Source organism: Salarias fasciatus, chromosome 16, assembly GCF_902148845.1.
Source record: "Salarias fasciatus chromosome 16, fSalaFa1.1, whole genome shotgun sequence".
NCBI classification, from domain to species: domain Eukaryota; kingdom Metazoa; phylum Chordata; class Actinopteri; order Blenniiformes; family Blenniidae; genus Salarias; species Salarias fasciatus.
In genome coordinates, this window is record NC_043760.1 from 19,192,307 (window position 1) to 19,199,474 (window position 7,168).

The following is a 7,168-nucleotide window of genomic DNA, read 5'->3' on the forward strand; positions in this document are numbered from 1 at the left end:
ACGGGAGCGCGCCGGCGGGAGCGCGCATGCTGGCCAGAGACAGAGCCCAGAGAGGTGCGTCAGTGAGGAGGAGGAGGTGTGAAGACAAGATAAGAGTAATAACAGCCCTCCAGTTACAAAGGAGAATGAGGAGACAAGCGTTTTCATCTAATATGCCACCGTGACATTTTCGACAAAACTTGCACAAACGGGATGTAACGTTACGTTACATAATGAGGCTGTGGCGTGTGACCTTACTCACATTACTGAACAGATGTCAGCGACACAGCCTTTTTTACTCCACGTCAGTGAAATGGAGTAAGCAGATATTCATTTTCTTTGCTTGCTTTTTTTTTTCACCAGAAAATACTTGAATTGATGTATTTAATAAATATTTTTGGAAGCTTGTCACTGAATAAAGTCACTGTCTGTCTTTGCAGTCTCTCTTGTGGAGTTTGCATGTTCTTCCTGCGCCTGTGTCGGCTCTCTGCCTTCCAAACACAATCCAGAGATATGAGTGTTGGGTTAACAGGTGACTCAGAAATGGTGTCAAGGTTTGGGTTTGACTTCAAGGCAAGTCATTCTGTGTGGAGTTTGCATGTTCTGTTTGAAGATTTCAATTCAATTCAGCTTTATTTCTAAAGTGCCAATTACAACATTGTCATTTCTAGACGCTTTTACAGAGACAACCCGACTGATCCACATGGGAAAGCATAAGCAACTGTGGAAAGGAAAAGTTCCTTTTTAAAAGAAGGAAACCTTTGCAGAATCAGGCTCAGCTTTCTGCTATTCCGGTTAGGGTGAGAGGACTGAAAGAGAATGAAATAGAACAGACAGGTACATTCTTCATTTCTTGTATCTACATACATTTCATGTATAAATAGAGAATAGACTACAAGAGAAACAATGGTCAGTGACACGTAGTTATGAAATATTACATGAAATAAACAAGTGAGGTGAAGGAGAACTAGGAGCCGTATATTCTGTTCAAAATACAAACATTTCCAGCTTATTGGATTTGTGTCCAGTCCTGGAGTGTTCCTGATCTTTTCTTTCTAGCTGAGATCGACTCCATCACTGATCTGAAAGATTAGAGTGTATGAATGTGTTTGAGAATGAAATTTAGTTCAGCGCTTAACATGGAAAAAGAACACAAAGGTGCACAAGATTTAACAATACTTTATTTTTCTTTCAGTCTGAACTCTGAGCATATTTATTAAAATATTCACCTCTATCTTCCATAAATTTTAATCCATTTGGGGGTCAGAGCTCCCAGCAACAGCAACCCTGGACAGGTTGAACATTCCATCCCAGAGCAAAAAACAGACAGGTAACCATACTGAGCAGTTGAACAATACCAGTTAAACACACAAGGAGCCTCGGATGCAGGTGTGAGGAGCCGGAGAAACCCACCCATGAACATGCAAACTTCACACAGAAACCCAGACTCGAACCGGTGACAGTCATCCTGTGAGGTGAAAGCACATCCTCACAAAGCTCTTTATCGTTTTCACAAAATGTCACATCGATAGTACTTATTTGACAGAAAAAAAGAAAAACGATTCTCCCTTACTGTGCAGTCAAGCCTTGTTATAACCACCTATTCAGTCAATAAATAGTCATTTTGTTTGAAAATGTATTTCACTCTCAATGGGAATAAAACACTCCAAACCACCATGAGTTCCTCTCAGTCGACAAGATCTATCGACAAACCAGAGTCCCGTTTAATGCAAAAACACCATGGATCAGGCAGACCGCGGTCTGGTTTCAACCTGAGAGATACGTATACGCTCAGAGTGAACCGTGTGCACATTTGTAGCAACAGGACGCAACATTTAAGTTGTGTTCCTTCGTCGATTAACCACTTATTTAACGCCATCGCAACATGACATTCACTGAAACAGAAAATGTGAATTCTGCTGGTTTCATGCAGATTCAATAAAAAAAAAAATGCAAAAAAGTGGATAAAAGCTCAAGGAAGTATGGCATCAACAAAGGCGAACTGGAAAACAAGAGTCTGTTGACTTGATGTTGATAAAAGACAGTGAATGTGAAAATAATAAGAGGATGGTTAAACACTGATTATAAAATGAGCTGGCTTGTGATCTGGAGTTGGAGGTGTTGTGTTAGATTCTGCATCAGTCTCTCAACTCACCTCCCTCGGAGCGGCGCGCTGCAGCGCTCTGCTGTTTATTTAGCCCTGGTGTTATGTAAATGTGTGGTCTCCGTGTTTCCTGTAAGAAAACCACTGATTGATGTTGCGATTGTCATGATTGACTGTTGGACGCAGATTGTTTCACGGACAGTTGGATGGGAGGCGTGTGGGCCGATGTGAGCCGAGGACTGAGAGTTGGCTTTGTTTGATTTAATAGAAATAACATAAGGCTGAAGCAGAAAATAAATTGGGTATTAAGCTGGACATTTTCTGCAGTGCGCACGCTTGTCTTGGCTTGCAGTGATAAAGCTGTATCATGGCTGCTGCCTACAACAACACTTCAGTGAAGCTCAATCTCATATTAGTCACTGGGAACAAAATGTGTGTTGCCAAATAATACATAACCTTCATTTAATCTTGGAGGGACCAAGTAAAAAGATTATATCACTATATGGTGCGACTCTCGGACACATGCTCAATATCCTCAGAGATTCAGGTCTCAAAATGAAAACCGGGGGAATGTCCGTGGCTGCTACAGCTGTACAACGCTCAAAATGAACGTTGCTAAATAGGAAAGCCTTAGAGCTGACATTACAGAATGACAAGGACTGTTTCTCCAAACAAACGCTGGCAGCTACACTCCGCAGCATGACAGCAGCGCACCAGCTTCTAACAAGCCTCTGACAAAAAAAAAAAAAAAGGAAAAAAAGAGAACTCCTCCCTGAAATTCATCTGTAACAGTTGCTCTCGGGTTCCTCTCGTAGCTTTACAGTGGGCGGTAAGAGCCCTCGTTCCCTGAGAGAAATGTACTTGAGTAACTCTGGGAAGCCACAACACAACCACAAGGGAAAGCGCTCTCTCTCTTTAAATTAAATGCTAAGTGCCCTCCTGAAAGTAAAATGATTTAAGTGAAGTTTGGACAAGACAAGATAACAGAAGAATGAATATCTTTTTTTTTTTTTTTTTTTTTTTTTTTTTTTCACGAGAGTAAAATTATGGATTATTTTCCTGTTATTGGATCATTCAATCATTACGTGTCCCCAGACTGAAGCGCATTAAATCGGAAATGAAAATATTTAATCAAAAATCAATCATTCCATCAATCAATCAAATTTTATTTATGGAGCCCTTTATAAAAACAGAAAATACCCAAAGTGCTTTCAAAAAGAGCCAAAGAACAGAAGAGCGAGACCGTACATAAAACAGAAAACACTGGGTTTTTTGGCTGTGGAAGGTGCCATAGTGCCGCAGATTAATAAAGTTAAGTAGTTCTTGCATTTGCTTATTAATGTAGAATCTCAAATAATGACGGTTCCCAGCATGGTGGCTACAGCTGTGAGGGGAGGTTGAAGTGAAGGACGTCTGGCGAATGAGTGAAACCACCGTGAGCGGGCAAGTCTTACATATATATAGCTGAAAACATGAAAGCTACTTATGATGAAAAGATGCTAGAACACACAGAGCTTCACTGCTGGCAGCATATGGAGCTGCAAAGGCGCCAACATGTTGGAGGTATATTCTGTCCACAGCTCAGAACATCTATGATAAAGGAAAGGAGCATCCAGTAGAAGAAGGTCGCCCTTCTATTTGCCTTTATGTGAAGTTCCCAATCCAGTGATCTCCTGCAAAAAAAAACAAAACAAACTCAGATAATAAGCACACATTTTGGCATTGATGCGAATGCTACTATGACATGTGCTGAACTTTGTTTGCAGATGAGACTCCCTTCATTATACCCTTGACAGGGTTCAATACTGTGGATAGTGTTCAGAACTGGTTTTAGAAATACAACAAAGATCAGCTCAGGTGTTTACTCTGCCTCCAAATTCGCAGTCTCAATCTAATCAAGCATCGTTTGGATGTGAAAAAACAAGTCTGCTGGCATAAGACAGTGTCATGATGTTAATACTGCGCCAATACAACAACTCGGGACGGAAAAAAAAATGGAGTCACGTCTAATTTTTGTGTGATGATTTCAAAAATGGATTTTTTTTCCATATTAGTTGAACAGTAATATACTTAAACCAGTTGTTTATGGCAGGGCTTTTTGTATTATATTGCTTTTGCATGTTAAAATATACTTGCATTTATTGTTTTTCATGACATGAGAATTGGATTTTAAGAAAACTACATTTCAATGCTATTATTTTTGCTGTATATTTACATTCAAAGGTGTAAAGGAATTCAGTTGAATAAGGAATTAGGCCAACTTTTTAAAGTTGTTACTAAGAGTTCTTAAAAATAAAAGTAAAATCGAGTGAAATATACAGCAATATTTAAAGGCATGTTGCATTTTTCTATCTAATCATAAAAATAGTCCATAAAATGACAATTAAAATACAAGAAAACCTTGATACACTGTTAGAATTTAGTTTACCTGCAAAGCAGGGGTCACAGGAGTATAACGGTTGAGTGAAGAAGAAAAAAGAAAGCCCTTGAGTAATAATGACAATAAATCAATAAGTGTTAAACAAGATGTTTTGGTCTGATAAGGACATGCTGCAAGATCAAGATGATAAACTGTATTGAACTGTATTAAACTGAAAAAGCATCAACTTGACTTGTTTTAATTGGTTTAACCATCACAATCGACACTAAACCAGAGGGTTCAAAATGGGAGCGGTTGAACAAAATGTCACCGCAATCTGTCCTGTAGGGTCTGGAGCAGGCAGCTGTCTAAAATACTAAGCTTTCCAATGTTCCGGACTGAAAAGAGGGCCTTTCAATGGCCGGTTCAGGAGTCTCGTTTCAGGTAACTGCAAGTCGAGGATTGGAGAGGAATCATGGACTATCACTTAGTCTTATTGGCTGCCCGCGGACCATGAAAAGACTGTCGTTCTATCTCTTCCTGCCATCAATCCTCTCTCTTCATCCATTTCCAAAGTGCTTCCACTAATCTCCCCCGTCTTTACTTCTTCTTTTTTAACTGTTTGAAATGCCAAAGGGTCATCCACACCCCGAGGCTTTATTTTTACACCGTGTGAAAAAGAGACACAATTACAGCTGATTAATAAAGAAATCCCAGCCACTGTGCTGTTGATGCTAATTAGCAATGACAGGGTTTTCTTGTCTTGTCACTTTTGAAGATTAAAGCGCAAAATTTAGCAAACTTTGATCATAAATCAGTCATGCATGTCCATTTCTCACTGCTTTCAACTGCCAAGGCTGCCAGCTTCAGATCCTGGACTGCTTGTGAACAATTACACACTGTGTGTAGAAGAAAACATTTCTGAATCTTCTGAGTTACGTGTCGATCATTTCAGGCAACAATCGTCACGAAAATAATTCATTATCTGTTTCACTAGAAAGTATTAATATTCAATTTTGCATATCTGATTTTAGAAGACAAGTCTGACAAACATTACACTGTAAGCTTGCAGCAGCAAAGTAAAAAAAAATACCGTACAGTATTCACACCACTCCCACTGCTGTACCGCATGTTTTACTCACTCTTTTATGTCGCCATGCAAGTTATGTAACCACAGTCAGAGAATAGCCAGAAAAACCGCAGGTGCTCCAAAAGAATATGGACATGGTCTGTTGCTTGCTATGTATGAAAGCGAGAGAGGATTTCTAAACAGCTCAGGAAAACAAGGGATTACATCGGTGTGACCTTCTCACTGAGGATCTTATGTTTAATTCAATGTTGTTTTGTGGAAACACGATGTGTCTGTTTTGTTGTGAAGATCTGAAACAAAAAACATGAAGAACAGAAAAATCATCTCAGGGAGCACACATTTCAGAGCTGCACCGTGAAGGATGTCCCAGGTAATTAAGGCATAATAAGAAAGTACTGGTTTTTTTTTTTTTTTTTTGTATGTTATGGGAAACATTCATATCTGCTCACCTGTCAATCACAGTGGGATGTTTGCATTTATCCCGCTGCGGAGGCTGGAAACCTGTTACTGTTTATTCTTTACATGAAATTGCAGTTTACTCCTCAAAAGAAAATCTGTTTTCTACCAGAGACAGTCTATTTTATTGTGAAACAACAAAATAAACTGACACAGGAGGTTTGGAGGTGAGAGTTTAAATTACTAGTTTTGAAACAAGCCTCAGAACCGCCCGCCGTAACACAGAAGAGGCAAGAAGATACTGTAACTGTAGTTGCCCTGCAGCTGTTTGCCACCACTTTTCTCTAATTTGCTGCTATCACTCAGCTTTAGCAGGTATTTGATGTAAAGTTGCCCTTGGGTTTTTGGATCGAGTCAGATCAGTGAAAGATGCTAAAGTTTTGATGACACTCCTGAAATGGCTCCATGAAATGTTAATATGTGTCTGCATGTGCCTCATGTCATACCTGAAACATGTGCTGACAAAAAAAAAAAGCTCTCCAAGACTGCCAGTCTTTCAAGATCAGTTCTTTCCAAGAGCAAGAAATTTCAGGATAAATCCGTACTTGTTAGAAGTTGTTTTGAATATTCATTTTTCTGCTTTGGTGAACTGCAGTCCATTATTAACAAAACAAATTAGGGATTTCACCACCTACACAACTGCATATCAGAGGCAACACAAATAATTTGGACCAAACGTTCTGTTCGCAGTGTGAGAATCGTAGTGAAGGTAGGCAACGCGAAAACTACTTCAGATCACACTTGTATAACATTTGTGCTTTCTGTTCTCCACCGTCAGCGATTAGTCATGAGAGAGACAGATGGATTGCGCCGTGTCTTCCATGTCATCACGACACAATTGTTATCTCAGGATTCCCAGCGATCTGTGTTTCCGTCCCGGCCAGGCCAGCAAACTAATCTGCGCCGCTGAAGAGCCGTCCTGGAGGACTCTGTGACTCGGCGTGATTTTAATCCTGCTCCCTGACATATTTTGAAAAGATTTAAAACATAAATGTGGAATTTTTCCACATATTTCTCTGTAAAGGCACTGTTAAATTAATCTTTCAAGGCTTGCCATTTCCCCTTGAACCAAGAATATTTGTTTCTGCTGAAGGCATTCAACAAATAAAAAAGCTTGATTTGTGTTCAAGAGCAACAGTGTGTCAGATACCGAAGGGTTATTGATGCCCCACAAGTCACT